Genomic DNA, 6,788 nt, shown 5'->3' on the forward strand with positions numbered 1-6,788 from the left:
TTCTTCCTACCCACAAGAAACTATCATTCTAGGTGACTTTAATTGTGATTGGTCTTCTGTTAATTCGAATAACCCCACATCCCATATAAATCTTCATGGCTTCACTCAGACAATTAATAATCCCACAAGAATCAATAAACCCAATAACAAAGAAAGTATTTTAGACTGGATCCTAGTAAACAAACTGCAACAAACTTACAAAGTAGGAATTTTGCCTGAAGACGTAAGTGATCATTACTTAACTTACATCATTAGACAAAAAAATTACACTAATTATACTCCTACCTACAGAGTCTCACGCGGCAACAAATACTTCAACCCATTATTATTCCAAAATGAACTAAAAGCTTGTAACTGGAATCCTCTAAAAACCCTAACTCTTGAAGATGCTACTAAGTACTTTAACAACAAATTCCTAGCTATCCTTGACCAACATGCTCCAATTCGATCCATCAGAGTTAAATCTAAACCTGCCCCCTGGCTGTCTAAAGAGACAAGACAAAAAATACTCCTTAGAAATAAATCTTGGGCTAAATGGAGAACTTCAAAGACTATTTCTGACCATCAAACCTTTAGACAGTTAAGAAATAGCACTAAAAAGCTGTATTTTGGATAAAAGAATTATTACTGTAAACTACAACAAACTCACTACAACAACCCCAAGAGGTTCTGGTCAACCCTAAATTCTCTCCTACACCCAGGCCGCTCTAGTACACCCTTACCATCAGGGGCTGAAATGTATACCTCAGACCAAACTGCCAATGCCTTTAACACCTTCTTCACAGACACCATTAAGTCTTTAGCAAACAAACTTACTATAGACAAATCACACCCCCCCCACCAGTCTACCTGAAAATCTCCCCATATTTCAAATAAAACCTGTCTCTACTTCCTACATCCTGAAACTCATCCAAAAACTCAAACCATGTACCCCATCAGCAGATCAGTTACCATCAGAATACCTTCAAAAAGCAGCTGAAGCAATAGCTTATCCTATATCCCTCCTTATAAATAGAACCATAACAGAAGGAACCATCCCTGCTATCTGGAAAGTTTCCCACATAATCCCTTTACATAAAGGAGGCAGCTCAAAAGAGTATTCTAACTTCAGACCTATAGCTCTCCTATCTCCCCTTGCAAAAATAATGGAGAAATGCATTCATCATCAGCTGATGCACCATTTAACTCAATACAATTTACTAGCTAAATGCCAGCATGGCTTTAGGCCATATCATAGTACTACCACCGCTCTCTTATCATTTACCGAATGTATCAATAAAAACCGCAATAATAGTATCCTAACATCTGCTCTCTTCTTAGACCTGTCAAAAGCCTTTGACATGGTAAATCACCATCTGCTCCTAAAAACCCTTGAATCTCTCTCACTTGATACCAATGCGGTTCAATGGTTTACCTCCTACTTTAGTTACAGGCAACAGGCTGTTCTCTGGGATAACACACTTTCATCTCTTCTGGCAGTCACTCTTGGAGTACCACAAGGTTCCATCCTAGGTCCCCCTCCTTTTCTCTTTATTCATAAATGACTTACATGTAGCAATACCTCAAGCCACATGCATTCAATATGCAGACGACTCAACTCTCATCTGCTCTGCCAATACCTCCTCTGACCTACAAACCCTAACACAGAACATATTTACCATAGTTGAGGCATGGTTCCTGAAACGCTGCCTACTCTTAAATGCCAACAAAACCAAACTCCTGCTTTTCAGACCTAATAGGAAGTCCCCCCTCACTGACTTCTCTATTACCTCTAATAATGGCACACACATAGTCCCTGACTCTACCACTAAACTCTTAAGTATTACAATTGACAATAACCTCACTTTGAAAACCACATTAATAACACTATCAAAACTGTAAATAGAAAACTTGGCTCCTTATTTAGAGTTAAAAACTTTCTATCTCCACAGGCTAAAATTACACTCGCTCAATCTCATCTTATTTCCACTCTTCTTTATGACTCTCCCATATACACTAACTTAAAGAAAAAAAACCTTACTAAACTAGCAAATGCATACAATAGCATTGCTAGATTTGCTACTGGAAATCCATTTAGAACTCACCACTGTCTTAATCTATTACAACTAAACTGGTTAGAATTGAACAATACCCTACTAGTCTCCCAACTTACCTTTATACACAGGTTATTTTACCAACCTGAAAATACCCCCATACTTTCAGATCTTATAACTCCCTATTCTAATCTAAATTCACTGCACTCCTCTAATAAACCTCTTGTGAAGCTAGCTAAGTCCAGTAACATTGCAGGTGATTCACTTTTCTCTAACACCATAGGTAAACACTGGAACTCACTACCTACCACTCTAAGTACTATAACATCACATTTCCTCTTTAAACAAAAACTCAAACAACACCTAAAGACTCTCTGGCTATGCCCTTGCATCAATCCAGACTAATCTTATGACTCTCTCCCATCTGAAAAACTAACTCCAAATACCTTTGTTAGTCTCCGTCTCATGTTAATTAAAACTCCAGTTGGTTACATTTTTTCGTTTGCTTATATATATTTCTCTCTTTGAATATCCTACTAAGTTTAACTCCCCTACTCCTATACTGTAAATTGAAGTAATATGTCCTCTCTAGCATAAACTTTCTCTCATATTTTTATTGTTTCACCTTAATTCTGTATTGTACTTTTTTTTATTTTTTATTTTTTACTAATCACTGTATTTTTCTTTGTTTTTTTTATTGAATTACTTGTTGTACTAACCCAAATGTGGAGCTTTTCTCCCCGGGCCTCTGCTGAAAATGGAAATATATCCAGTTGGACTAGCCCGGTAAACAAATGTAAAATAAAATAAAAAATAAATAAATAAATAAATAAAGGCCAATAGCCTAGTACCAACCTATAAACCTCTGAACCTATGAACCTTACCTGTGATCTTGGTCAGCCAGAGGCCTTTAACATTGTCCTTCACTTCTGAGAAGAAGACACCGAAGAGAAGCAGACCGAGCATGGAGCCCTGAGGGACTCTACTGGTGAATGCCCTTTTTGTGGAGGTGGACTCACCAGTCCTGGCCATCCATACCTCTCAACCTCTTAGAGCAAGAAATATGGACAAAACCATAAATAAAAGCGGGACAAAGGCTCAAAAATAGGGACATTTCTTTTTTTAAATATTGCTCTTACAAACTTAGAAAGTTGATAGAATAACAGGTTTTGCATTAGCATGAATTTTCTGGAGTATGAAGTCTGAAACTCAAATGTCTTTCGTTATTTTCTGACTTCATTCTTTAATGATTTGCCACTAATTTGCCAGAAAACCACAATTTTATGGAAAACAGACCAAAAATATGAGGCAAAAATCTGTATATTTGAAAGGTATTCTGACTTCCTGGGTGCTATCTGTGAGCCAGCTGGCTCACTAGTGAGTTATATAGGGGTACATGCTTAATTCTGTAAGTTTGTTAGCAATTCCCAAGTGGAATATTCTATCAAATGTCTTAGCCACGTCAAGGTAGGCAGTATGATTCATTTTACCCTCATCTATTGCCTTGGTGACTTTCGCAAAGAAGTCTACCAGGTTCAGTATGCATGACCTTCCATTTACAAAGTCAAACTGGGATAGGTCCAGTGTCTGAAGGTCTTCTATGTCTTTGTTGATAATTTCTATGATAATTCTTTCCATGGCTTTGTATACAAGGTTAGTCAGCCAAATAGGTCTATAGTTTATGGGATCTGTTGAAGGTCCACCCTTAAGAAGAGGGATGACCATTGCAGTCCTCTATTTTTCATGGCACAAAGCCTGGTTTTAGACTATAGTTAAATAGTGACTCTTCTTCTTTTGGCTTTTCCCGGTTAGGGGTCGCCACAGCAGATCACCTGTCTGCTCATGATTGGCAGTGGAGTTTTACAGTGTCGAGTTGCCAGCCCGGTGCCCAACCTTCCACAGAAGGCACACACATGCACACAACTGCACCTAGGGCCAATTTAGAGTGTCCAGTCCACCTACAGCTTGTCTTTAGGATGAGGGAGAAAACCCACGCAACCACAGGGAGGACATACAGACTCCGCACAGAAGGCACCCCAGCCGAGGATCGAACTGGAGAACCTCTTGCTGTGAGGCAGCAAAGCTAACCGCTGCACCATCGTGGCTGCCCAGTAACTCTAGTGGCCCTAATAAGTCATATTTTAGACTGTTCAGGAGGCATACCAGGATGTTATTGGTTCTCATTGAGGCTATGTTCTTGGCAATAGCGAGTGCATCCAGGACATGACCTCCATATATAGTTGGAGGGGTTATATTTAAAGGTATTTCTTGGGGGTGGCTTGGAGTGAGTGGGAAGTAAAGTTGGAACTGAATTTGTCAGCCAGCAGATTCACTATACCTCCCAGCTCAGTGAATGTGGCACCATTAACCACCAGTTTGGCACACTGATGCATGCTGCCTGTAAAGTTTCTTCTATAGCTGAAGAAGGCTTTATGGTTGTCTTTTGCCTGGAAGTTTATCTTGGTCTCAAAATTATCTTTAATGGACTTAAATAGCCTTCTTAGTTGATACACTTCCTGATTTTAGCAACAATGTTTTCCTTGTGTTTTTTAATCTGTTTAATGTGGGATGCCAATTTGGGATGCCACCAGTGTGGTTTGTTTTTGGAGTTAGTTTTGGGCTTTCTTCTGGTAGCTACAGAAGCCTCTATGCAACAGTTGACATGGTTGTACAGAGTTTCTGTGAACAATTCTGCATAGGCTGCCGTTTTGTCTTACTTTGCAGGGACATTAAATTTTGACAGATTATCACTTAAAAGACAGTTTGCCATGGAATAATTCCTAACTGATAATGGGTTTACTGGGGTTACTAAGTTGATTTTAATATCTGAGGAGACACATTCATTGTTGGTCCTGATTATGTAAATTTGTCAAAAGAGTTGACAACTGTCTTTGAACCACTGACTGATCTAATTGCTCTGTTTTATTATGAAAGGCATGGCTACAGTGGAAGAAGCTGTGAATCAGTGTAAGTTCCCTTCCTTTCTGCAGTAAAGATAGTGTAAACTGTTTCACACCTCTCTGCCTTTTGTACAGCAGGAGCTGTGCTCCTGTCATTAGCAGGACTAATTGCCCCTATAACATTGCCAATGGTACTTGACAATAAATGTTTCCGTGTCTGTGGTAATGACGCAGGCAGAGACAAATTCTTCAGCAAATTATGTGAGAAGTTCAGCTTAAAAAAAGTTAGTGGTCTTTCCCTTCCTTTGATTTCAAGGCAAGGAAATGAAAGTTTTAGTACTAGCCAGTTTCTGGTACTTATACAATACTGAAACCATACTGAAGTGAGAAAAGACATGCATCTGGAGCTTTTCTCCCCAGGCTTCTATTGAAAACTGGCTCATTGCAAGTCTGACTTTCCTGGTAAACAAATACTAACTAACTAACTAACTAACTAACTAACTAACTAACTAACTAACTAACTAACTAACTAACTAACTAAATGAATAAAGCAACTTAAGAGTTGAGTTAAACTGTAGGGAAAGGTGGATTTTTCCTTTAAAAGAGAGGATGTGACATGGGGGGGGGGGGTTGGTGTAGCATTTTCCCATATTTGTGAGTATGAAGTCCAGTAGGTCTATGTATGCATGATGAGTTTCGTTGGACATACAGGGTGACCTATAGCTTGCTAGTATATGGTATGGGATTTTATCTATGGTGATCTGCATATGGAGAAATTCCAGAGCATCAACCCGAATAACTAACCTAGAGTTATGACTGTTAGCAATTTATATCACAACACCTCCACCTTTAGTCCCTGTCTGTGCAGCTACTGGTTTGAAAGTGTGGAAGCCACTGAAACTTTGCACTGCAGAGATACTTTCTGAAGCTTAAATACATGGCTCAGTAACTGCACAGATGTCTGTATTCTCCAGGGTGGGGAGAGCTTGCAGAGAGTACTGTTTTCTGTTTAGGCTTCTGAGCAGGAACACCTTCAGGTTCAATTGAGTTGATTTTGTTATGTTGGTAGGTTTGTCAATTTGGCATTGCCTAACAAATCTCTTTTGGGGGGGACAGATAAAGTTTTATTGAGTATTCACATGCTTAGAGGGGGACAGGTGCATACTATCCTTGGAAAAGTAACATGGCCTATTAACCATGTCTCCTTATGCTGACAAATACTGGCTCCTCTTAGAATGAGATAGAATGTGTTGTATGAAACGAGGGAAGGTTATCTCCCCCCTTGATAAGGATGGAAGAGGTCCCTATGGCCTTTACAACACACATATATGGTTAAGGCATTGCCATTTACTTTGTGGCATCTAATCACCATTTTTCCAGTAAAAATCAGAGGTGTGCACCATGAACTGTAGTGACAGAACTCTGTCCAAGTATCCAAGTAAACGAGTAAACGAAAATCACAATCAAAATGAGTAAAAGTCCAAGATTTAATGTAATAAAACCATACAAACGAACAAATAAACTGCAGTGGTAAGCGCTTTCACGTTGTAATCAATGCTTCATCAGACATCAAATGCAGTAACTGACAACTCTTATATACATCAAATGACATCATCATCTCATTCAAATAGACAAATCAAATGCAAAAGATAGTTAAAAGACTAATTAAAAGACTAATTAAGAACATCAGCAACCTATAGTAAACCAGATCAAATCAGTGCCTTAATGGTCTATTAATAAGGAAGGGTTTTAGGGTTAGTCTGTCATTCAGCCCAAATCTATGGGCTTGTAATTTTAATATCCATTTCCCTTCCCTCTCTTCAGTGCGATTTCTGACATTACCCAGTCTACCTCC

General features: G+C 38.9%; 1 non-coding gene across 1 annotated transcript; it reads left to right on the forward strand.

Moving 5' to 3' along the window:
• Positions 1-6,180: 6,180 nt before the first annotated feature.
• LOC122795220 lies at positions 6,181-6,310 on the forward strand. Its single transcript, XR_006363810.1, has one exon. It is a non-coding gene; the product is annotated as a U6atac minor spliceosomal RNA (small nuclear RNA).
• Positions 6,311-6,788: the final 478 nt, after the last annotated feature.

Source organism: Protopterus annectens, chromosome 2.part1 (genome assembly GCF_019279795.1).
Source record: "Protopterus annectens isolate FY-2018-M chromosome 2.part1, PAN1.0, whole genome shotgun sequence".
Lineage (NCBI taxonomy): Eukaryota > Metazoa > Chordata > Ceratodontiformes > Protopteridae > Protopterus > Protopterus annectens.